The sequence below is a fragment of the Apodemus sylvaticus genome, chromosome X (genome assembly GCF_947179515.1).
Source record: "Apodemus sylvaticus chromosome X, mApoSyl1.1, whole genome shotgun sequence".
Classification (NCBI taxonomy): Eukaryota; Metazoa; Chordata; class Mammalia; order Rodentia; family Muridae; genus Apodemus; species Apodemus sylvaticus.
The window spans coordinates 101,891,595-101,916,851 of NC_067495.1; positions in this window are offsets into that span (position 1 = coordinate 101,891,595).

Here is a 25,257-nt window from a genome sequence, read left to right on the forward strand (position 1 = left end):
GCTATGTCCAATTTTCTGAGAAATGGCCAAACTGATTTCCAGAAGGGTTTTTACCAGCTTACAATCCCACCAACAATGGAGAAGTTTTCCTTTTTCCCCACATCCTCTCCAGCATCTGCTGTCCCCTGAGTTTTTCATCTTAGCCATTCTGACTGGTATAAAGTGGAATCTCAGTGTTGGTTTGATTTGCATTTCCCTGATAACTAAGGATGCTGAACATTTCTTTACATGCTTTAGGGCCATTCGAGTTTCCTCGGTTGAGGATTCCCTGTTTAACTCTGTACTCCATTTTTTAATAGGGTTATTTGACTCTCTGGAAACAACTTCTTCAGTTCATTGTATACATTGGATATTAGCCCTCTATCAAATGTAGGGTTAGTAAAAATCTTTTCCCAATTTTTTTGGTTGCAATTTTGTCCTATTGACCATGTCCTTTGCCTTACAGAAGCTTTGCAGTTTTATGAGGTCCCGGTTGTCGATTCTTGTTCTTAGAGCATAAGCCATTGGTGTTCTGTTCAAGAACTTTTCCCTTGTGCCCATGTGTTCAGGATTCTTCCCCACTTTCTCTTCTATAAGCTTAACTGTGTCTGGTTTTATGTGTAGATCCTTGATCCACTTGGACTTGAGCTTTGTACAAGGAGATAAGAATGGGTCAATTTGCATTTTTCTGCATGCAGATCTCCAGTTGACCCAGCACCATTTGCTAAAAATGCTGTCTTTTTCCCACCGGATGTTTTTAGCTCCTTTATCAAATATCAAGTGACCGTATGTGTGTGGGTTCTTTTCTGGGTCTTCAATTCTATTCCATTGATCTTCCTGCCTGTCTGCATACCAATACCAAACAGTTTTTTATCACTATCGCTCTGTAGTAGAGCTTGAGGTCAGGGATGGTTATTCCCCCAGAAGATCTTTTGTTGTGGAGAATAGTTTTTGCTAATCCTGGGTTTTTTGTTATTCCAGATGAATTTGAGAATTGCTCTTTCTAGATCTATGAAGAACTGATTTGGGATTTTGATGGGGATTGCATTGAGGCAACCCAATCACAAAAGATCACACATGGTATGCACTCACTAATAAGCGGAAGTTAGCCCAAAAGCCCAAAATAAACAAGTTACAATTCACCCAGCACAGGAAGCTCAAGAAGAAGGAGGACTTAAGTGAAGGTGCTTTGGTTCCTCTGAGAAAGGGAACAAAATACTCATAGGAGCAATAAGGGAGACAATGTGTGGAGCAGAGACTGAAGTAAAGGCCACCCAGAGACTGCCCTACCTGGGGATTCATCCTAGAAACAGTCAACAAACCCTGACACTACTATGGATGACAAGAAGTGTATACCAAAAGGAGCAATGGTTGTCTCCAGAGGGGCCCTGCTAGAGACTTACAAACACAGAGGCAGATGTTAGCAACCAACTATTGGACTGGGCATGGGGTCCCCAACGGAGGAGCTGGAGGATGGTCCAGAGGAGCTGAAGGGGTTTACAGTCCCATGGAAAGAACAATGATTTTGGCCACCCAGATGCCCCAAGACTCCCAGGGACTGAACCATCAATCAAGGGGCACACATGGTTCCAGCCAAAAATGTGGGAGGAGGCCTTGTTGGGCATCAGTGGGAGGAATGGTCCTTGGTCAGGTAAAGGCTCAACAGAGGCCCAAACAAAGGGAAACCAAGGGGGGGGGGGAGGTGGGAGTATGTCGGGTGGAGGGGCATATATGTGGAGCCATGGGGAGGGAGGAGGGGTTGCGGGTCTTTGGGGAGGGGGGAATTGGGAAAGGTTTTATCATGGCAATGTAAATGAAGATGATATTCAATTAAAAAAAGAGAACAATATAACCAACCTTAAAACAAAAACAAAAACCTCTCTCTTAAACCATCTATTCTCTGCAATTGCATCCATCACTGGGCATTTAAGGTTATTCTAGGTCTTGCTAATTGTGAAGAGTACTTCAATAAACATAGGGATTCAGATGTCTTTTCATTATACTGTTTCTATTTCCCCTAATGCATACCCAAAAATGGCATTGATAGATCAGGTGACAGTACTAGTTTCATTTTTTGAAAATGTGTTGTGCTTTTCTCTGGCTGTACCCACATGCCCATTTACAGCATACAAGGAGAGTTTACTTTTCTCCATACCACACCAGTACTTGATGGTTTTATTCCTTTTGCTAACATCTATTCTTATGGGAATGAACTGGAGTTCTGACGTACATTTTCCTGATAATTATTGATGCTGGCCATTTTTCATATATCTATTAATCATTTCAATGTCTTCTTTTTCTGTGCTGCTGCTGAGTTTTGAAGTCTTATATAGTCTCAATATTAAACCACTGTCAGATATATAATACAACAAGTTTCTTCCACAGTGTATATTTAATAACTTTTCATTCTGATGATTCTTCACTTGCTGTACAAAATCTTGATTTGATGTAAAAGATAACCATTTATTTAATTGACTCTTATTTTATTGATGTAGTTTTCCCTCTAAGGCTCAGTCTGGCCCTGGCCCTGAATCCCAGAATTCAAACAATCCTCCTGGCTCAGCCTCTCAAGTGCTGGGACTGCAGACACACCACTTGTATTCAGACTTATAAATAACCATTTTAAAGCAATCTAAGAATTGCATAGTGGCAGGCCAGTCCCTGTGAGTTCAAAGCCAGCTGAATCTGCAGAATGAGGTTCAGGACAGCCAGAGGTGCATAGTCAAACCCTGTCTTGAAAATAACAACAAATACACATTCTTAAATGATCTATTCAATGACACTAAGCACATTCACGGTGCTGTGTGCCCCATCTCTCTAGTCTCAATACGTTTTCATCTCCCTAAAGAAAATACATTAACCATTAAGCTGATGCTTCTTCCTACTAATTCCCTCCCCCTCCTATAATCCTGACAACTGCCATGGATTTACTTGGATTTTTCATATGTTAATCACGCAGCATAGAGTTTTTTTGTATCTGGAGTCTTTCCATGATGGGTTTTGAGATTTGTCTATACACTGTAGTATGCATCAGTGCTTCATCTTATTTTATGGCTGAATAATATTTCATTGTATGAACACACAACAATTTGTTTAGCTAACCATTCATTGACAGACATTTGGGCCTTTTGGATATTATAAATAGTACTGCTATGAAAATGAGAGTTCTGTGTATTCTTTTGAGTCCCTGTTTTCAATTATTTTGACTATGTACCTAGGAGTGAAATTATTCAGTCATATAATCATACTATATTCAATTTTTTTGAGGAACTGACAAACTGTATTACACAGTGGCTGCATTACTTCATATTTTCACCACTGATATACAAAGTCTTCAGTACTTTAAACCAATTGCTCTATAACATATGCTATTTTTTGGTTTGTGTTTTATTTTGGTTTATAATAGCCATCATGGTAAGTATGAAAACCTTATTGTGGTTTTGAATTTCCTAATTACTGAAAAGATTGCTTACCAGTGTGTCATTTCCAGATATTTTCAAATATTCTTTGAAGGAATGTCTCTTTACATATTTTGGCAATTTTCCAGATGGCCTGTTTTTTTATCTTGAGTTGTAATGAGGTGGTTCTGTAGGTCTTCTGGCTATTATGCCATTTTTAGTTATATAACTTATAAATACTTTCTTTTTATAAGTTATCTTACAAGTCTTTTCTGATGTAATTGCGGTAAGCATGTACTTTATCCTTCTTTTTATTAATGAGATAGTTTACTTTGATTTTCTTGTATTAAACAACCTTTGCATGCCTAGGATGAATTCCACTTGGTCATGGTACACAATCCTTTAATATGCTATCAGAATCATTTGTAAGTATTTTGTTGAGAACATTTATATCGGTATTCATATGGAATAATGGTATATAACAAACATTATTTATTTAATTTTGATACAAAGCTTGAGTAGCTCAAAGTAACACTGAACTTGAACTTCTCCTGCCTCAGGTACCAGAGTGCTAGGATTATAGGCAGGCACCATCTTGCTTGGCTCAAATCTTTATTTTACAGAGGAAAAAAGTGACAATACATTTCAGCCAAAAAAAAATAAATAAATAAATAAACAGCAAATGGAAAAGCCAAGATTCCCACAGCAACAGTTATAACCTTGAATAATATTGTGTTACATTGGAAATTATAGTTGACCATGCATCTAGAAAGAGAATTTCTTTCAAAAAGACTTCACTGGATGTAGCTAACATAATTTTAAAAACAAAAATAAAACCACTAAATTTTAAGCCTATCATGTCATTTTAGGAATGAGGAAAAAGAATGACTAACATTAGGTGATTTGCATTTAGTGACATTTACAGTAAGCAAGAGCTGACACATTTTTGTTTCTAACCATTTACCTAAAACAATTTCCAATTACACCACTCCTTTATAGATCTCCAAGCCTTCAGACTTCTTACTACAAGGTCTAGATTCTGACTTTTCACTTGCTTCTAACTAAAATAAATGTACTACTATTTAGACCATTGTCCAGCCTGCATTCTCTTTGATGCAGCTAGAAAACAGCTCGCAGGGATTTTATTAGAAAAATATTTCATGTACTTGAAATACAATTAAACATGTGACCTCATTTTTTAATAATTTCTGTCAGTGTTATTTACCGAGCCTCCAGCACTAGATCAGTGCATGCTCTCTACATCGGTACATATGAAGTTCATTGTGTGATAGACTGTGTTAATAGCCAGGAGTTCACAGGATAATCACAGCTACTGTTTATGCCGAAGGTGTATGTGATATTTCAAAGTGACAAGAAAATACCAAAGCTGTTTGAAATGTTCAAGTTGAAATGTTCAAATTAAGAGGAATGCTATTGAAAAAGACAAAGTTACGCTGTGTACAAAGATGATTTAATTCATGTGCATGAGTCGGTCTTATTTAGTATGTGGGTGGTGCTAGAAGAAGGTGGAGATGGGAGGGTGAAAATGAGGGAGGAAAAAAATCAATGAAAAATGTGCATCAATTCAAAGTTCAGATGAACTGTAAGTGACTCAATTTGTATTCCTGCACAATGATTTCCACTGTTATTTGTCATCTATCAAGCTTAATATGACATGTTGTATCTGCTATCCTTATGAGAAAGTGCTGAAGAAGGACTTGACCTTTCAGGGTTTTTTTTTTTTTTTACCCAAGTGGTAATTTCAAGCTCAGTGAGTGCTTCAGCTACATGGTTCTATATAGTTTGTCTGTGAAAATTTTCCACTTTTCCATGTTTTTGGTGTGTGTGTGGGTGGGGGACTGTTTCTCCTTGTCTTGATTCCAAGTGACCAGTACAAACTACTGCCTCCTCCAGGACTCCAATCTATACTCTTGATTACCTTGAGATTATAAATATATACATATATATTAATAGTTATTATATGTATACATATTTATTAATCACAAGGACTGTGCATGTGATATCATGCCCGTCTTTGTGTAGCACTTCGGGAGTACATGATGCCCATATCCCTTATCATGGATGAAAACAACCCAGCTCATTGGTGAATGTGCTGTCTGCTAAGTTTCATCACTATGAAGTCACTCTTTTGAGCCTTTGTGATTGTTAAATATTTGGGGAAGTTAGTTTAAGAGTACTCTAATACCCTGCTTCTCCTTAAACTTTTGCCGACTAGCTTTGGTCCATAAATGTTTCTTACTTACAATAATTATTAGTGTGCTGTTTGCCTATAACGATTATGTGTTTCAGTTATTACTTACTGAATAGTTGAAATTCTTCTATAAGAAAAAGATGTCTTCCCCCATACTATTCTTTTTTAACTTTTTATTCTTTTTTCATAAATGTATTTATTCACTTTATATCCTGGTCGAAGCTCCGTCCCTCTTCTCTTCCCAGTCTCACTGGCGTGCCATAATTCCCCCAATCCCCCCTCCCCTTCTCCCTCCATGGTAATTACTTGCCCTGGTGCATCATGTCTCATCAGGACTACAAACATCTCCCTCCGCACCCTAGAAGTTAAACCAGGCAGCCCAGGTAGGAGAAAGAGATCCAACGGCAGGCATGTTTTAATTCAATTATTTGTTTACAACAATATAGACCCTTGTCTATTTATTTTATCCTGTAAGTTGGAATTCATTATTAGCATGGTTTTTTTATTCAGATTGTCCCAGTTTTAAGAGTTCCTCCCATGTATGTATTCTGTAGATACTCTACTAAACCTTTTCCTGAACTATTTCTTGGTTTACGTTTTAAATTTGCAACTGAAAACTATCTGGAGTTCATTCCTGTATGTAGTATAAGAAGGGGTTAGCATGCAGTCTCCCCCAGATAAATAACCAAGTGATACTTTTCTGAAAAGCACTGTAGTTATTGAAAAGCCTCTCTTTTATCCCTTACTGAGCTGCATTGTCTTCTCTGACACAATTTGGGTTTGGTTTTAGAGTTCCTACTCTGTTATATCCTGTGTCAATATCACATTACCTTAATGACTCTATCCACAGAGCTTGGTCTCTGGTATTATGACTTCTGACCTTCTTTAAGACTGCCTTGGCTTTTCTTGATTTTTCTTAACTTTCACATTGTCATGGCTAATCTTCATTGTCAAGTTGAGTCGATTTAGGATTGTCATGGAATCACACTTCTGGGTGTGTCTCTGGGAGTATTTCTAGAAAGGTTTAATGGAAGAGGGGAGAATTCACACGGGATGAAGAGGACTTCATCCCAAGGACTAAAACTAGTCACTAACATTCATCACTCTGATTCCTGGCTGGAGATAGATGTCATCGTGTCACGTGTTCCCAGAACTTGTTGCCATGCCTTCCCCATCTTTATGAACCATATCCTCTGAAAGCAGGAGTGAAAACTAAAGCTCTCATGCTATAAGTTCTTTCTTGATATCTATTTGGTTATAATAAGGGAGAAAGTAACTAAAATATATACAGATTCTAGAATTAGCTTGTCAATTTCCATATGTGAAAAAATATCTGTTGAAGTTTGAGATTGTCTTGACTCTATAGATCAAATTAGCAAGAAATGACTTCTGTACAGTACTGACATTTATAACTTGCCCATTTATTTAGGTGTCCTTTCATAAATTGCTTTAGAATTATCTGTTTAGGAGCCTTCATCTTACTCATAAGCATCAGATGCTGTTTTGTTTTTGTTTTATAGTATATTCTTAGCCTTTAATAAAATCAAATATTTAATTTTTCTTCGTATAATGACAAAAAGAAGGAAATTGACAAAAGGGCGTGTTTTACAATTATTAGATGAATCAGAATGCAAAGACTGGAAGAAAGATACTTCAGACTCTAATGAGAGCAAAACTGATTACATTGGTGACCCCTCAAACAGGCTATCTTAGATGATTTTTTTTCAGAATCGGGTATAAATGAGCAGTATATTTTAAAAGACATGAAGAACAGAGAATACAAAAGGTTTCACATTAAAATGAATGAATTGTGTAATAGGAAGGACTCTGCACAATTTCCCCTTTCTGATAAAAGGCCATGAGATTACATTTTGTACTGTTCAAGATTTTATGTCAAGCTTCACTTTATACAAATCAATTGTTATATCAAATATCTTCTTAAATGTGGTTGTGGTGCTGGTGGTTTGAATGAAATGTTCCCACAAAAGTCTGGAGCACTTGGATACTTGGTCACCCCCAGGGGATTGGCAGTTTGGGAAAGATTAGGAGGCGTAGCCTTGTTAGCGGAGGTGTGTCACTAGGGAGTGGACTGTGAGGTGTCCATAGACAAGGGCCATTCCTTCCCAGTCCTCCTCCTTGCTTTCTGTTTGGGTTTTGAAATATGAGCTCTCAGCTGTTGCTCCAACCAATAGGCCTACTCCTTGCTACCATGCTGCCCTGCCAAGATGGACTCTTTCCTCAGAAAACAGAAGCCTGATTAGATGATTTCATACACAAGTTGCCATGAGCATGGTGTTTTATCACAATAATAGAAAGGTAACAAATACAGTTGTTACTGTTATTTAGAGAACAGGGTCTCATGCATCCCAAGCTGGTGTCAAATTTGCTATGTAGCAGAGAGTGGTCTGGAACTTCTGAGCCTCCTGGCTGTATCTCCCAAAAGCTATCCCTGGGCTTACAGGTCCGTACCACCACACCTATTTCATTCTTTCATTTTGTGCTGGCATGGAACTCAGGGCTTCTAGAATGCTGAGTAAACACTCTACCACATGTTATTTTTCACTATACTTTTGTTCTGACTGCTCTACATTTTTGCAAGATTACCTAAATAATAAGACAATTCAGGGCCAGATGGTAAATGTGGACTATCTTTGCTGATACATTGAAATTTAAACCAAGCAGTTGTTGATTTATTTTTAATTCTTTTTCTTAGTGTAGATCCCACCAAAAACATATAGTTGAAGTATTGTTTTTCAGTTTTTAATAATTATTTTTAGAAGGAAATTTACATTGATTTCCTTGGTTTTACAGTTTTAAGGATTTTTATGTTTCCATAGACTCTTGTCAAGATTAAGAAACGGATTATTACAATAATGTTAAAGAAACTTCTAGTTTTATTCAGATTTTTACCAAGTTTACATTCATTTCTTCTTATCTCAAGATTCAACCCAGAATAGTGATAGAAGTTTTACAATTGATTTTTGTAAGTTTTCCAGCGCAAGGAATTACAAGTATGTATAGAGCTCACTGATAAAAACACATTAATTCTCATAGGTAATCTGTATGTTATTTTGAATTTTCTAGATGACCACATACATCATCAGAAGATAATTAGTTTTTACTTTTAATCACCTTTATGGAATTATAAATTATACATTAAAATGCATCAATTTGGAAGGAAGAGTTGATGCATTTAGACAAATGCATACACTTTGACACAACCAGCTCAGGTGAGACATTTTACATGAATCAATCTATCCCATACATAACTCAGATGTTTATCTTTGATTTGTTGCTGTAGTTTGAATATAATGTCTCTTATAAACTCATATGGTTGAATACTTGGTCTCAAGATGGTGGCACTATTTATAAGGATGTGAGATCTTTAAGAATATGGAGTCTTAAACCGGGCAGTGGTGGCACACGCCTTTAATCCCAGCATTTGGGAGGAAGAGGCAGGCAGATCTCAGAGTTTGAAGCCATTCTGGACTACAGAGAAAATTCCAGGACAGCCAGGGCTACACAGAGAAACACTGCCCCCAAACAATGTGGAGCCTTGCTGAAGGAAGTGAGTCATGGACAACAGGCCTTAAAATTTAATAGCTTGGGTTGGAGAGATGGCTCAGCAGTTAAGAGTACACACTGCTCTTTGGAAGGTCATGAGTTCAAATCCCAGCAACCACATGATGGCTCATAACCATCCATAATGAGATCTGACTCCTTCTGGGGTGTCTGAAGTCAGCTACAGTGTACTTACATATAATAAATAATCTTTAAAAAATTAATAGCTCAATCCTACTTCCTGTTTTCTGCTTCCTGACTGTGAATGTAATATGACCATCCACCTGAGGCTCCTTCCATAATTCCATCCCCATAATCATGAATTCTATCCTTTCTTAAAATGTAGACAAAACTGATCCTTCCATTCCTGTTACTTCTTGTCAGTTATTTAATTACAGCAATGATAAAACAAAATGAATATACTTGCCATAAGATTTTTAATTCACAAATGTTGTTCTATAATAATACATTTTGAGGTTTTGTTTCTTCAGTGCTAAGTTGATCTACAGACTCACAAATGCTCAGCAAGTACCCTACCAGTAACCACATGCCAGTATTCTCTTATATTCTCCACTACCTTCATGTTTTTTTTCTAGTTTCTAAGAGAGAAAATAGTTTCTCTGTGTCTCAATTATTTTGCTTAACTTGATGATCTAAATTCCACACCCATTTTTAACATTTGATATGATATGAGTTTACTCTTTCATTGTTGCTGAAGATTCCTCAAATGTATACATTCTACATTTTCTTTAGCCATTCACCCACTGGCAGACCTGTAGGCTGATTCTGTGTCTTAGCTATTGTGAATAGTGTCACCGTGCACTTTGATATGCAAGTATCTCTTATGTAGCTGACATACATTCCTTTAGGTACATTATTCAGGAATGACATAGCTAGATCATGTAACTTAGCTACTTTCAGCATTTAATAACCTCCATACTGATTTCCACTGAGGCTGCACCGATTTGCATTTTTGTTTCTTTATGTAATCTGGGTACATGTCCTTTACTGATCTATATATTATGAATATTTTCTCTAGGTCTGTGGCCTTCTTTTCTTTTAATTCTTTTCATTCTTACAGGTTTGGATTCTTAAGCAGGGTCTTGCAATGCAGCCCAAGTTGGTCTGGACATAAACTTTGTGTGTCAGCCTCCTAAGTGCTGACACTGTAGACATGTGGCACCTCTCTGAGCTTTCATTGTATTTTCATTGTTAATACAGTTTTATTATTTCAGAATTCCATGCAATGTATTTTGATCATATTTGCCCCTCGGTCCTCCTCCTGATTTCTTTCAGATCTATTTCTCTAATATTTCCTTAATTGTATTTTTTGAAGGAGAAAAATTCTAATAAAGTAGTACTTAAATTTCTTGGATCATTCATGCTTTTATATCTTAAGAAACTTCTGCCTGTTGCAAGGTCACAATGATTTCCTCATATTGTGTTTATTTTTGAATTTTCATTATATGTACAAAAGTGTGTTTGTGTGGACAGGTGATACATGCATGTGAGTTCAAGTACTGGGCCCCTGAAGTGAGAGTTATAGGCAATTATGAGCTCTCCAATATGGGTACTGGGGAGGGAACTCAGGTCCTTTGGAAGAACAGTAAACACTCTTAGCTCCTGAACTATCTTCCCATCTCCTCCTATTAGGTTTCATTAAATAAATACATGTATGTATGATATATTTTATGTATACACTGTTTTACCTATGTGTGTATATGTGCTCCATGGATGTGCCAGATACCCACAGAGGTCAAAAGATGGTGTTTTTGTTTCAAAAATATTTTTATTTTTAAAAATTTCCATATTCTAGTTCCTTGAGACTTTCATTATATACATATATGTATAGAGGAAACTTGACAATCTGTATTGAAATTTGGTTGGGATTATATTGGATGTTTTATAGGAAGATAATTGATTTTATATATATATATAGATCTTGTGCCCTGAAACCTTGCCAAGCTACCTTATTTTTCAGAGGAATTAGCTTTGACCAGAGAAAATACAGGGAGTAAATATAAACCATTTTATTCTTTCAAGACATTGGATTCTAATAAAAGTAGGAGAGAGATCAGACAATTAGCTCAGATGTTGATAAGCTGGAGAAATGTACTTTGTTTGGCTTGGTGGTTGGTTAATTTTATTTTTGCTTTGTACTTAATTTTCATAATAAGAAAGGGCTTGAAGTGTTTGCAATCTGAAAGGTCCAATAGAAAAGGACAGTTGTATTATAGAAAAATTACAACAGCAGCCAGCTTGTCAAAATTGTAAGGCCAGCATTCACATACATGAACTCACCTCTTACCCTTCATTGTTGCAATAATTGGAGCACTATTACAGTTCACATGTAAAAAAAAAAGTAATTTTTGTATATTAAAACATAATAACATCATTATGTTTTCTACCTCCAAACAATTCATAGGCTCTTTCTTTACTAATTGTGGTTGGTGTGTGTGTGTGTTTCTAAATACACAAATACAACCTGCTCAGTACATATAATGTTACTAGTATATATATTTCCAAGGCTAACCATTTGGTATTGGATAAACACTTGCTATGCTCTTCCCTGGGGAAGACTGTTGCTCCCTTTCTTAATATTCCTTAATCGCCTGTAGTTCTTTTTGTAGGTCTAAGATCCCCTGAATTTCCCTTCCACACTTTGCATTTTGATGTCTGTCAGAATCTTTTACTACCAGCTAAATTATATAGTATTATTTCCTTTCTTCTATATCCTTTTATTCTGCCTAGACTAACTATACTTTGTAAAAATATTTTTCTTGGTTTCCAACATACCTATAACAAATATTTCTTAAACCCCCTTCATTAACCAGACCTGATGGTACAGGCCCATAATTCCAACTACTTGGCAGTCTGGGACAGCAGGATCACCATAATTATCAGGTCAGTCTGAGCTATACAATGAGCTCTTGCCTCATAAAAAAAAGTAAAACAAGGGCTAGGGACATAAAATTGTGGAAGAGCATTTGCCTAGTGTGTGCTCAGTCCCAACACAGAACTACGAAAATAGAACACCCCCAATACTGGTCATGTTATCCAAAGGCATCAGGAGCCCTGTTTATTCCGTTGTCTGAATAGTGGTAATTTTTATGCAGGCCTCCATCTTCTTCCTTCACTCTGGAGTGATTAACCACTAAGACCACAGCAAAGCTATTCAATATTACTGCTTCCTGTTACCTTTTCATATGAGGCATCTCCTATTTCCTGGGTCTAAACTATTTTGGCTCTTCGAGCACCTCTACCAGGTGGCTTCCTAAGAGATTATCCATAGGAGGGAAGTTTACTTTGCATATAAAAAAATTTATTCCTACTCGGCTTCCCGCCAGTCAGGAGAGACTCACCTCCATCTTGATCCCGGGCTCCAGAGATCGATCAGACTGAGGTACACAAACATAATCCTAGGCCCAACACCGCAGGGGTCTGAGCCAGATGGGCGTTGGCCTGCACCCAGGCCCTGGGCTGTTCGAGTGGCCATCGGGGCGCCAACCCAGCCAGGAGTTTTTTTTGCCCCGGCCGGCGCACGCGCCGCCATTTTGCCTACAGGAGCCAGAGTGCTCGGGAGGGCAGAGACTGCTAACAAGCGTAGCCTGAGGCTAACAAAACGGGGGTCTAGGCCCCAAAAGGCACAGGACTGACCCCAAGAACTGGGCGGCTTGGTGGGCCATCTGTGTGTCAACCCGCCCAGGAGGTTATTAGCACAACAGACTCTCCCGGTGCTTTCGGGGAGCGCGGACGCGCACGCCCGCCATCCGGGTCACCTGGCGGACCCAAATAACAGTTATAGCCCTAGGGGAACTTTGCTCGGACCTTGGCCTCCCAGGCGTTTGCCTGGACTCAGGGCCCGGGCGACAAGGCTAACCTAGTGTGCGCCAGCCCGGTTGGGGAAATCGGCTGCCCAGCGGAGTGAGCGGAACACAGGGGAGGTCACAGCAACATACACCTTCGGAGCTCCCTGGGGGTACACACTGGTTCCATCTGGCCCACAGACACAATCTGGGGCAAGGCCTCAGGCAGAAGCCCTCAGGTCAACTCTCTCCGCTTCAGATCAGCCTGGGTGGCCACCACATCTCCAGGTCCCTCAAGAGGCTAGTGGGGGCTTCCGGGCGGCCAGCTGGGAGAAGTCGGTGTGCTCCAATAAATCCTGCGGGCCCCAGCGGGAGCCTTCAGGTGCCTGCTTCGGGATCTGAACAGCCTGGACAACAGCACCCTGTCTACAGGCAGTACAGAGTGTAAGCTGTGCACCTGAGGCCAACGGGGAAGGGGCAGCTTGCACTGGTGAGTCCAGCACTGATAAAGTTTCTGAACAGAACACCAATAGCGTATGCTCTAAGAGCAAGAATTGACAAATGGGACCTCATAAGGTTACAGAGTTTCTGTAAGGCAAAGGACACCATCAAGAGGACAGATCGGCAACCAACAAATTGGGAAAAGATCTTCACCAATCCTACATCAGATAGAGGGCTAATATCCAATATATATAAAGAACTCAAGAAGTTAGACTCCAGAAAACCAAACAACCCTATTAAAAAATGGGGTACAGAGTTAAACAAAGAATTCTCACCTGAAGAACTTCGGATGGCGGAGAAGCATCTTAAAAAATGCTCAACTTCATTAGTCATTAGGGAAATGCAAATCAAAACAACCCTAAGATTTCATCTTATACCAGTCAGAATGGCTAAGATTAAAAATTCAGGAGACAGCAGGTGTTGGAGAGGGTGCGGAGAAAGAGGAACACTCCTCCACTGCTGGTGGGGTTGCAAATTGGTACAACCACTCTGGAAATCAGTCTGGCGGTTCCTTCGAAAACTGGGCACCTCACTTCCAGAAGATCCTGCTATACCACTCCTGGGCATATACCCAGAGGATTCCCCACCATGTAATAAGGATACATGCTCTACTATGTTCATAGCAGCCCTATTTATAATTGCCAGATGCTGGAAAGAACCCAGGTATCCCTCAACAGAAGAGTGGATACAAAAAATGTGGTATATCTACACAATGGAGTACTATTCAGCCATTAGAAACAATGAATTCATGAAATTCTTAGGCAAATGGATGGAGCTAGAGAACATCATACTAAGTGAGGTAACCCAGACTCAAAAGGTGAATCATGGTATGCACTCACTAATAAGTGGTTATTAACCTAGAAAACTGGAATACCCAAAACATAATCCACACATCAAATGAGATACAAGAAGAAAGCAGGAGTGGTCCCTGGTTCTAGAAAGACTCAGTGAAACAGTATTTGGCAAAACCAGAACGGGGAACTGGGAAGGGGTGGGAGGGAGGACAGGGGAAGAGAAGGGGGCTTACGGGACTTTCGGGGAGTGGGGGGGGGCTAGAAAAGGGGAAATCATTTGAAATGTAAATAAATTATATCGAATAAAAAAAAAGAATGAAAAAAAAAGAAAGAAAAAAAAATTTATTCCTAAATCTTGATTAACACCTCTACTAAATATAAATTTCTTACTTAAAATTAATTCTCCCCTCTGCAGTGTGATAGCATGAACTTGTAATCCTAACTCTTAAGGAAATGGGGCAGGAAGACCATGAGTTCAAAGCTGGCTTCAGCTACATAGCAGAACCCTGCTCAAAAAAAAAAAACCTAACAAAAAACCCAAATAGATTGAAATAAAACTAACTTCAACTCAGAATTTTAAAGCTGTAACTATATTCTCCTGTTTTCTAACTTCTAATATATGTGTTGAAATATACATGTTCTTAAACCTCTGTCTATGACCTGATTTTTCCTTTCTGAAAGCTTTTAATATCTTTTTGTCATCTACAGTGTTCTATGTTGTCGTGATAATTTGCCATTGGTGAGACTTTTTTCATTAACAGAACTGGGCAGTTGCTGGAAGTTACAATCTAGATACGCATGTCCTTCATTTCTGGGAACTTGACACTATTTATTTTTAAATCTGCTACCCATTTTCTCTCTTCTCACTTCTTATAACTTTTATTGATTAAATTTGGCCTTCTAAATTGATTCTCTTTCTGTTTTTTCTCTCTCCAATTTTCAATTACAATCTTTGCTTTAGTTTTTTTGGTAAGAGTCTTTATGTTACAAAACCACCAGTGATGCTTTATAATCGCTTTATAATCAGTTATACTATTTTTAATTTCTAATAGCTCTCTCTTGTTCTCTGTTTTTTTTAATAGTCCTATTTCTGTTCCTTGGATAAAACATACTACCTCTCTAAGGATATTAATTATCTGGGTTTATATTTTCTGTCCTCTGTATTATCTGTTTCCTGTTTCCTTGGAGTCTTCTCTCTCTCTCTCTCTCTCTCTCTCTCTCTCTCTCTCTGTGTGTGTGTGTGTGTGTGTGTGTGTATGGTCTCTTGTTGTCATGTTTGAGGCTTTCTTCCAGGGACCAGAGAACCTGTTTTAATTTACGCTTTTAATTTTTTTGAGACTATGTAACCTAGAATAGCTTTGAACTCATGATCTTTCTGCCTCTTCCTCTTAAGTGCTTGCATTGTAGGCATGTTCCACCATTCCAGGTTTCTATTTAAATTTTTAATAGAAGGTCTTTTAAGGCTTATTAAGTGGCAGGCTTTAGTGCAAGCGATGGGCAGAAAGCCAGTTGTTTCACTGGGTGAATGACAATCATCAAGGGAGGTAATCTTCATTGTACAAAGATTTCAGTTACCACTAGTCTCCTGGCAACACAGTTCAGATTTCAGTCATCACTGTATTTTAACTGAGAGTAATTGCGTTAAGTGAAAATGTTGCTGCTGGCTCATCAGCCCATAAATCATTATGTATTATAAATGGCAGGTGTGCATGGAGACCATAGCACCTTTCAAAGACTGTTGGTGAGTGGTTACTGTGCTCCTGTTATTCAGTTGACTCACAGACCACAAAGAATTGCTCTAGTTTGTTCTTATTTGTCTCCCAGTGATAAATCCTCATGATACATTTTTTGTTTAAAAAAAAAAAAAACGGTAATCCAAAGAGGGAATTGGCTAACAAAGATAAAAGTATGCAAAGACTTAGAAAGTAAAAATGCCTGAAGTAAAATTGGATATAATTTGAAAATGGCAACAGCAAAGCTAAGATAGATGAGGCTTGCATGAAGCTGTGGTGTGAATAATTTTGAAAAGTTCAATGAATGCTCCCAAAATGAGATAAACTTACACAGGCATCCTTTAGTTAAAATTGTACCAGAGACAGAAAGCTTCTTGTGGTTGAGATGCTATGTTTCCCTCTAGTTTGAATTGAAGACTATAATAAAAAATATTCCAATCATTCTGGCTCCTGTTCAGGCCAAGGCAGTGAAATTATTTCCAGTAAAGCTTGCTTTAATCATTTTAGAAGTCTGCATGATTTAATTAATGCTGCTCTGTATGGTGAAGCTACTCACATGGGTAAGGCTACTGCTGTAAAATCTGCACCTAGATTTCAAGGATTAGCTAAGGTGGATGGTCATCAAGTATTTAAAGAGGCAATCCCATCCATAACTTGGATGAAGAAAAGATAAAGGACCATCAAGTGACAGGAAAGGAAAATTTCAAGAAAGGCGGCCAGAGAAATGTCTTGAAGATGAATTTATCAACATAAATGAGGGAAATGGTTGTGACAAAAAGAACGAAAAATATCATATTAAAAGAACTCTCTGATGCTTCTCAAGACAGAAAGTACAAAAGATGAAATGCTTGAAGCTCATCTGGGCTTGGAAAGGACTGTGACAATTTCCATGTCAAGACATAGAAAGGAGATTTGCTTTGTATTGTAAATTATACTATATTATAAGAAGAAAAGAGCTGTTCAAATTACTTAAATTAAAAAAACACACACATAATTCTGAAAGCCCCTAATGCTTTCAATTACCATGCACTAAATAAATATCTGCCTTACTATTTCATTATCTCCTGTCCTTATACATTTATACCTAACAGTGAGAGTTTTTCATTGTAAAGTTCATCGAATAATTATAGTGCTTCCCATTGAGTCCTGAGATCACTTTCTTCAGTTCTATCTTGGACTGGCCATATTTGTAATGCACTACTAAGAAAGTAAGAACGTCTCTTCTCTGGATTATTGGGTTTCCTTAGAAAACAACCTTCCAGTCCCTTGCCTGACAATTCTACATAAAGCTGCTAACATTTTTAGAACTTTGGAGTACAACAGTTACTGGGTCTCAACACTGAAGACTTAGTTAATTGAGTAGTTTTTGATGGTGCTTTCATCCATGTGTAGTATTCTCCATTCCAAAGTCTCCCTGGTTCAGCTTCTCCATAAAATGAATCTTCTGTGTATTGCCAGGATGAGGGAAAGAAAATCGGAGCATAGCTCTTTCAACTTGCAGGAAAACAAAACAAAGAAAACATTTTCAGTTCTACTCTTTTCCCAGTTTTGCTCAAATTCCTGAGCTTCCCAGGGCTTCTCTAGGTGTATTGCTTTGTTTCTCACTGGTATTATCCCATGCATGGTTTTGGTTTTCGTCTTTTGGGGTCTGATTTTTAATCTGTTTTCCATCTTCTAAATATTTTTTTCACGTTTCTGATCCTCAGTGGTCTGCTTTTCTGCTCTGTTTATTCTCATGAACTTAGTCACTTTTATTTTCCTACTCAATTTTAGTGGGTTTTATCAAATAATAGGTTTTTGGTGTGCTATACTTGACTGATATGCTGAGTTAAGAAATTATAATATCAGAAATGTATAATAATTCCACTCTGTCTTAGTATACAGGTCCTTTGACTAAAAAGTGAGGTGTTCAAGTGCACGCCTGTAATCTGAACAGTCAGGAGACAGAAGGAAAAGGATCTCAATTTTGAAGCCAGTCTTGCATGCATAATGAAACCACGGCAATAAATAAATAAATAAATAAATAAATAAATAAATAATCTATCCTTGGAATTTTATTACATGCATTCAGAGCAGAAGAAGAGTTGTGGCTAATGACAAGATAGTGAGATAAAGAATCATGTAATAAAAGCTAAATGAGATGGGAAGGGGGATGGAGGGGAGGAAGGGCAGGGCAGGGCTAGGGCTGTAGCTTGGTGGTAGAATATTTACTTGGCACTCACTCCTAAGGTCCCATCCCTAGAACTACACACCATAAATTAAAGGAATAGAATGGGGTCCTTGAATATACTGTTTTAAAAATAAGGTCACAATCGAAATAGTTGAGTAAATAAACAAGAACAATTTTTAAAGCAGGCCATTTGAATTAGTAATTTGGGAAACAGAAAAGTCATGGTACTTAAAGTGGCGCAGAGAGCAAGGTCATTGGAATGAGGCACCAAATAACCGAGATGTCTGATGTGGCTATGCGGCTGTGAAAAATCATACTTGATAATGAGCAAGGTTTATGATATTTGGAGGCAGTTTTCCTTCTTTCGAACCAAATTAAACACCATAAGAAGAGGGGGAAAGGGGTATTTATCACGTTCACGGTTTTTATTACTATGAACTAATAACAAATGGAGGAAGGGTTGATTCTGGCTAATAGTAAGAAGGTCCAGTCCATTGAGCCAGGGATGGTATGACAGCAGGAACATGACACTTCTTAACCACAATTTATCAGGATGCCAGGAAAGGACAGAAAGTAGAATGGACTAGAAAATATTAAGACCCCCCCCCATCCCACAGTGCCCTGCTTCCTTCACAACCTCCACAAAACAGCATCAGCAGCTGGCAGCCAAATGTCAAACATGTGAGCCCGAGGGGGTCATTTCACATTCAAACCATGACACACTGAGAAGAAAGGGGAGGCAGGGGAGAGGCAGAATCTGTTTTAGTTAGGAATTGGCTCAACTTCTATGGACAGAAAGCCCAAAATAAGCATGGTTTAAACAACACATATTATTTCCTCTCATGTAAATGTCAAGCTTCTGGAGTTTCTGTCCTCTGATATCCAGGAATCCAGGCTACATCAAACACAATATCCTGTCATTCCTATGGTATTTACCTTCTCCTTGTGATCCAAGATAGTAAGTAGTCTGGTGTGCCATTCATGAAATCTGTCTGCATTCTACAAAATAGGGCATAGCAGCAAGTTTCGGAGAGGAGACAAGATACACGGACAGCTTCCTTAAGAAAGTTTCGGAGAAGCTGAGCAGTATTGCACCGGACTGAACTTTGTGCACCGTTGCCTTGCAACCACTTCTGGCTAGACAAGAAGCTAGGAAATAAAGTAATTTTTCAAAGAAGCCACATAGCAAAGTAAAATTTCTAAACATGGGACGGGGGTGGGGGGTGGGGTAGGGAGTGGAGGGGAGACAGCCATGTATTCCACAGCCTGGAGGTGAGAGGTTAAAGTGAAAGTTTGTTGAGCAATGAGAAATATCCTTACCACAAGTGATGTACAAAAACAAACTTAAATTCTTTCTTTTGGTGTTACTTCATTTTCTTAGAAAATAAAAAGGAATAAGTTGTTAGTATTCCTTAACAGAACTCAGACATCAGAACTCAGATATGCTGAATTGAGGAATAAGTCCTTTGGAGTTGCCAAGAGGTGTATGAACCTTCTTTGAAAAATTAGCAGCTACTCTGATAAGCTAAAAATGCTCCCAGTGTACCTGTATCCTAATATCTGCTCTCTATGGTATGTGCTACAGGTATCCCCTGGTACCCATCAACAAAGGGAAGTGAGTCTTGTATAAATAGGATTACAGTAAGGTGCTTGAAATGGGAAGTGTTTTGTTCGCTTCCTGTTTATCCTGTTAGTAAGGGTAGAAGGTCTTCCCTGGGTTCTTGGGAACCACCAAATACATGACTGTCTTTGTTTGTTCTCTGTTACTGTGATAAACACCATAGTTAAAAGCAACTTAGGGGAGGAAAGAGTTTATTTCAACTTATAAGTTATAGTCCATCACCAAGGGGAAACCAAGGCAAAAAGTTCAAGGCAAGAGCCTAAAGCAGAAACCAAGAAAGAGAGCTGCTTATTGGCTTGCTCCCACCGGCTCGCTCATACTTTCTTATACAGTCCAGGTCCACCTACTGAGGACATACCACCCACCACACATTGAAGAACCCACCTAAAAGAAAATGCCCCAACACGCTCACAGGTCAGTCTGATGGAGGCAATTCCTCAACCGAGGTTTCCTCTTTCCAAGTGTATCAAGTTGACAACCAATCATTGTGATCACGATGATACGTGACACTGCATGCATGAAAGGGGCAATAGTTTATCAGTGAAATTCATAACCAGGAGGAGGGAGCATACAGCACATGACACATAGAGCTACACAGGGTTATACTTGGAAGCAGAGTAAGCCAGAAGAGACTGTGGGAGGCAGTCTCTGCAGCAAGAAGAGGATAGTGCATTGGTTGATTTTTGTCACTATTACACAAATCTAGGTATAGCTAGGATAAGAACTGCTTAATTGAGAAAATGCATCCATCAGATTGCCCTATAGACAATCTGTAGTAATGACTGATGTAAGAGCGTCCAGATCATGGAGGGCAGTGCTACCCCTGGGCAGGTGGTCCCGGATGGCATCAGAAAGCAGGCTGAGCAAGGTATGGAGAGCAAGCCGGTAAGCGTCCCTCATTTATGCCTTCTTTTTCAGTCCCTGCCTCCAGGTTCCTGCCCTGACTTCCCTGAGCAATATAAGATGAAATACATTCTTTCCTCCAAAAATTGTTTATGGACATGCTGTTTAAGCACAGCAATAGAAACCCTGACTAAGAGAGGTAAGATAGATCTTAGGTTCTCAGGGAAAGATGTGAATGCCTTGCTTGAATAATTTCCCAGGCTGAGGACCAGGTAGGATGCAGCTGTACTAGCTGAGAGGGAGTCTAGCTGAGTGGGGAACGCTTCCTGCTGACAGGGGCACTTTGCCAGCAAGAGCAAAGGGATTCACAGATAGAACCCAGAACTTTCTGTGGCTCAGAAATGTCAAAAAAACAGCATAGGAAGTACTAGACTGTATACTGTAGATCATTCTGGATCATTTGAACACATCTTAAATACAATCTGTGTATCCTTATAAGACAAACCAAAAGGGAATTAGGTACACATAAGGAAGAAAGGCCAAAATGACCACAGAGGCATAAAATGGCGATATAATTACAAACCATAGGGTTCTGGAAGCCACCATAAGCTGGAAAAAGAGAGGAATAGATTCTTCCCTGGAGTTCCCAGAGGGAGTAAAGTCCTGCCAACGCTTTGATTTCAGCCCACTGAAACTGATTTTGGATTTCTGGCCTCCAGAAGTAAGTATGAAAGAATAAATTCTGCTATTTTAAGCAACTAAACTTGTGGCAATTTATTACAGAAGCCACAGGGAAACCAATATAGCTACCAACCACACAGTGTTTATTTCATGCCAATTACAATGCTAATTTGCATAAATTATTTCATTTCCTGTGCACAACAGCCCCAAGAGGTAGGTAAACTTTTATCAGTTTCATTTTACAGATAGAGAAGCTGAGGTTCGGAAATGATAAGTAACTTGTCCAGTATCACTCACACCAACTAGGTGGGGAACTACCTCAAATCCACATGGCTTTAGAGAGCATCCTCTTAGTCAAGGGAATAGTTAGAGGACATCCAGTTTGTGGACCTTGGAAGAAAGTAAAATAGAATAGAGAAGGTTGGAAGGGAAAGGAGAAATCCAGGCACAGAAAATACCAGGAACTAGACAAGAAATACCAATGACTAGACAAGATGCTCCAACTAACAAAACAATTACTCATTCAAACCCATTCTACATATGTGTATTGTACACTAAGAGCTTGCTTGGCAATCTGCTCGGTGTTGTGAGCACAGAGAAGATTGATGACCGGGCTTTGTTTTTGGAACCTCTCTTCTGTGCCTTTGAAAAAAAACCAATCACAGGTAGTGTTTTTAGACAACACTGACCAAATATATTATGCTCCCTTCCCACCAAAGGCTTTATTGGATATTTTTTTTTCATTCCAAAATTCAATCATCTAACTAGCTTCAAAATCACCCAAGATTTTCATTCAGGGGCTGGGGTCAGAGTCAAGGGCAGAACTGTCCAAACGGTTGATTGTGCCACACATCTGAAGTTGGCTGATTTTAGGCCTTCCTTAGCCCTCACTTCCACCTGCTGGTCAAACAGGCCTATGCAATAGGGTCCTTTGAACTTTGGAAAGGGGATTTAAAAAAAAAAAAGTTTACCTGACGTAAAAAATCCCTAAAATTCAAGATATCAGAACCATTTAAAGGCGAGTGTTGTTCTTTCCCACACCTCATGAAATTCTGCTTTCTGAGCACCTATAATTGACCTGCTTGCAGTCTTAATCCATACATTCATTCGTTTCTGATGATGAGACTGATCACCTTGGGATAGATGAATACAGCCATGGGTATGCATGAGTTTGGTCTGTTTCCAGTATGGAGACCATCTTATGATAAAGCTTTCATGAATACATTGCATTGCAAAAGCAAGAACTGCATACAAATTGACCTTTTATCATCTTAAAGGGTCTTCCCTGAGGACTTCCTCAGCATAAATGCAATGGAAGAAAAAATAGATAGGTAGATGTGACAAAGTCAAAATCAAAAGCAAGCCCATTTAAAAGGAAAATGTCGATATTGCTGGTGGGTAAGTAAATTAGTACAACTTTTGTGGAGGACAAAATGATGTATGTATTAGAAACCTTTCAACTATGCTTGCCCAAGAACCCCACTGCTAGGAATTTATCCAAAGGAAACAAATATGTATGGACACAACACAAACTTTGAATTTATCTCAGCTTTGATGGATTGTAATAGTGGAAGGCTGGAAGCAATCTAAATGTCCTGTAATAGAGCGCTGGTGCAGTGATATGATGAAGTCCAGGGGAAACATTTAAAAAGATGTTTTGAAAGAATGTTACTATTAAAAAATATTTTCAGGATGAAGCAGATAAAGTAGGATACAAAGCATGTTTGGATAAGTATACCAATTGATTAAAAATATTTATGGATAACCTCTGTGTTTGGCATGGTGCGAGGTTCTGGAAACAAGGTAAATCAAACAGGCACGGCTCTTGCCTTCATGAAGGAAAAGACACTGGAAGAAAATAGAGCAAAATCCTAATCACCTAAGCTGCCTGTGTTTGGGTGGGATTAAGTGTGATATATGAGTCAGGTTTTATTTTCTTGTCACCTCTATATATTTCCAATAATTATGTAGTGTTTTCATAATGAGGAAAATTTTTATTGTGAACAAAAATTTAATCAGGCCTTGTAGGATATTCCTATAAACTCAGTACTTGAGACACAGAAGCAGGGGGAGAGGAGGTTAAAGTCAGCCTTAGCTACACCGCAAAGCCCTGTTTCCAAAAATTAAAATGGCTTGCTGCTTATTTTCTTATTTCAAATTGAGGCCAGCTATCATACCCTTATTACATCTAATACACAAAAGCATCTTATACTTAATGGATTCTCGATGATTTGGACCACATCCATGGCTGCCCATCCCATACTCTCAACACTGCTGCAGAGTTTGGTAGGACAGGGATAAGTGTCATCATGAATAAAGACTGAGGTAGAGAAGAGGATTGTTCTGGGAAATACAATGGGTATGGAGTGGACTTGGAGCCCTAAAGTAGTCTGGGACCCCTTGTCAGCTCTACTGTGTGCTGCTGGAAAGGTATTGAGAAGCCAAGGCGCATCTTACAATTTGATACAGATAGAAATTCCTTTCTGAGTGATCTCTGCCACTACCTAGCTTTATTCCATTTCCCTTTGATCATCAAGTGACCAAATAAATGAGGCAAGAGAGCAATGATTTTTTGCCTCTACCTGCTTGAAAATCTAGAATTGTTGACTGTTTTACAGACAGAAGGAGACCTTGAAAATCATACTAGTTTTATGGACAGATTGAGATTTCTCCCAATACATCTCTGTCTTTCTGTCTCTGACCTTCCCTCTGCACCCTCCCCACCTTCCCCACCCTTCACAGGCCCTCTGTGTATAGGCTCCTCTGCTTTTTGTCCCTTCCATCTCTTTGGGGAAGGCGACTAGATAGCTTTATTGATTAAATAAGAAAATAATTAGACCTAATCTCTTCTGGCTTGTAATACACTCAGGGCCTTGATACTAAACACCATTTTAATTCCAAAGACACGGAATTCAGTGGGCATGATGGCAATGCCTATATATATGATTGTATATAGTTACATGAGGGAGGTGTGACTGGAATTTGAGTTTGAGATCAATCTAGGCACCCCTCCCCCCAGTAAAATAACATCAACCTCCAAGTAATTGTGTGCTTTTAGGCAGTATACTAAGTTTACTAGTAATGTCTTATTGGGCAGGATTACAATTTGACAAATCTACTAAAGAATTTATGAAACCTACTAAGCTACCTGCTTCTAATGCATTTGCAATTAGTCCCATCCTCCAGGAGCTGGCTCTCCTGGAGGGAAAGAGAGGATGCAAGTGACTGATCTTCCAGACATCTGTCAAAGAAGACATGAACATCATCAAATGCCCTGCCCACAGTCATCTGGTGGGGAGGCTGAAGGATCCTGATGCAAGGTGACGAGAATGAGCTCCTAGTGAGAAGATTTTCAACTCCCTGAGTAAAAACAAACCTGATCTCTGTCTATTTAACTTCCAGCGTGGACTCTCCAATCTCTACAGTTTGCTTGGGTCACTGGCAACTCTGAACCCTTTGTAATTATCATCTTTGCCTTCGATCTGGCCTTTGTTGGATCCTGCAGCAGTGGCGGCGGCGGCAGTGGCCGCAGATGATGACACCTTCCATCAGTCAGCACAGCTGGCTCCCAAGTTAGCTGCAAGGGAAAATTGAGGGTCTTGTTGCTGCAGTTTTGCTTAATTGCTTCCATTTCTATACTTGCCCCATTGGGGTAGCGGCTTCTCCAAACACCCATTTCCATAGTTTGCAGGAGCAAAAAGAATTAAATCGCAAACCAAGCTTGACTTGCTGTCGGCTACAGTGGTCACCTGCCTGGCATGCTTTTCAGAGACATTAATGAAAAGATTCTCCCCTGCCCTAGCTGGGGTGCTAGTGGCAATTGATGGATACTAGTGGAGGGGGAGTTTGTTTTCTTCAGGCATGTAGGCCCTGGTAGTCAGCCACACTTCAGAGGATGACCCTACACATCTAGAATTGAATATATGGGCAGTACAAGTTGGATTCACTGAGCTATAAA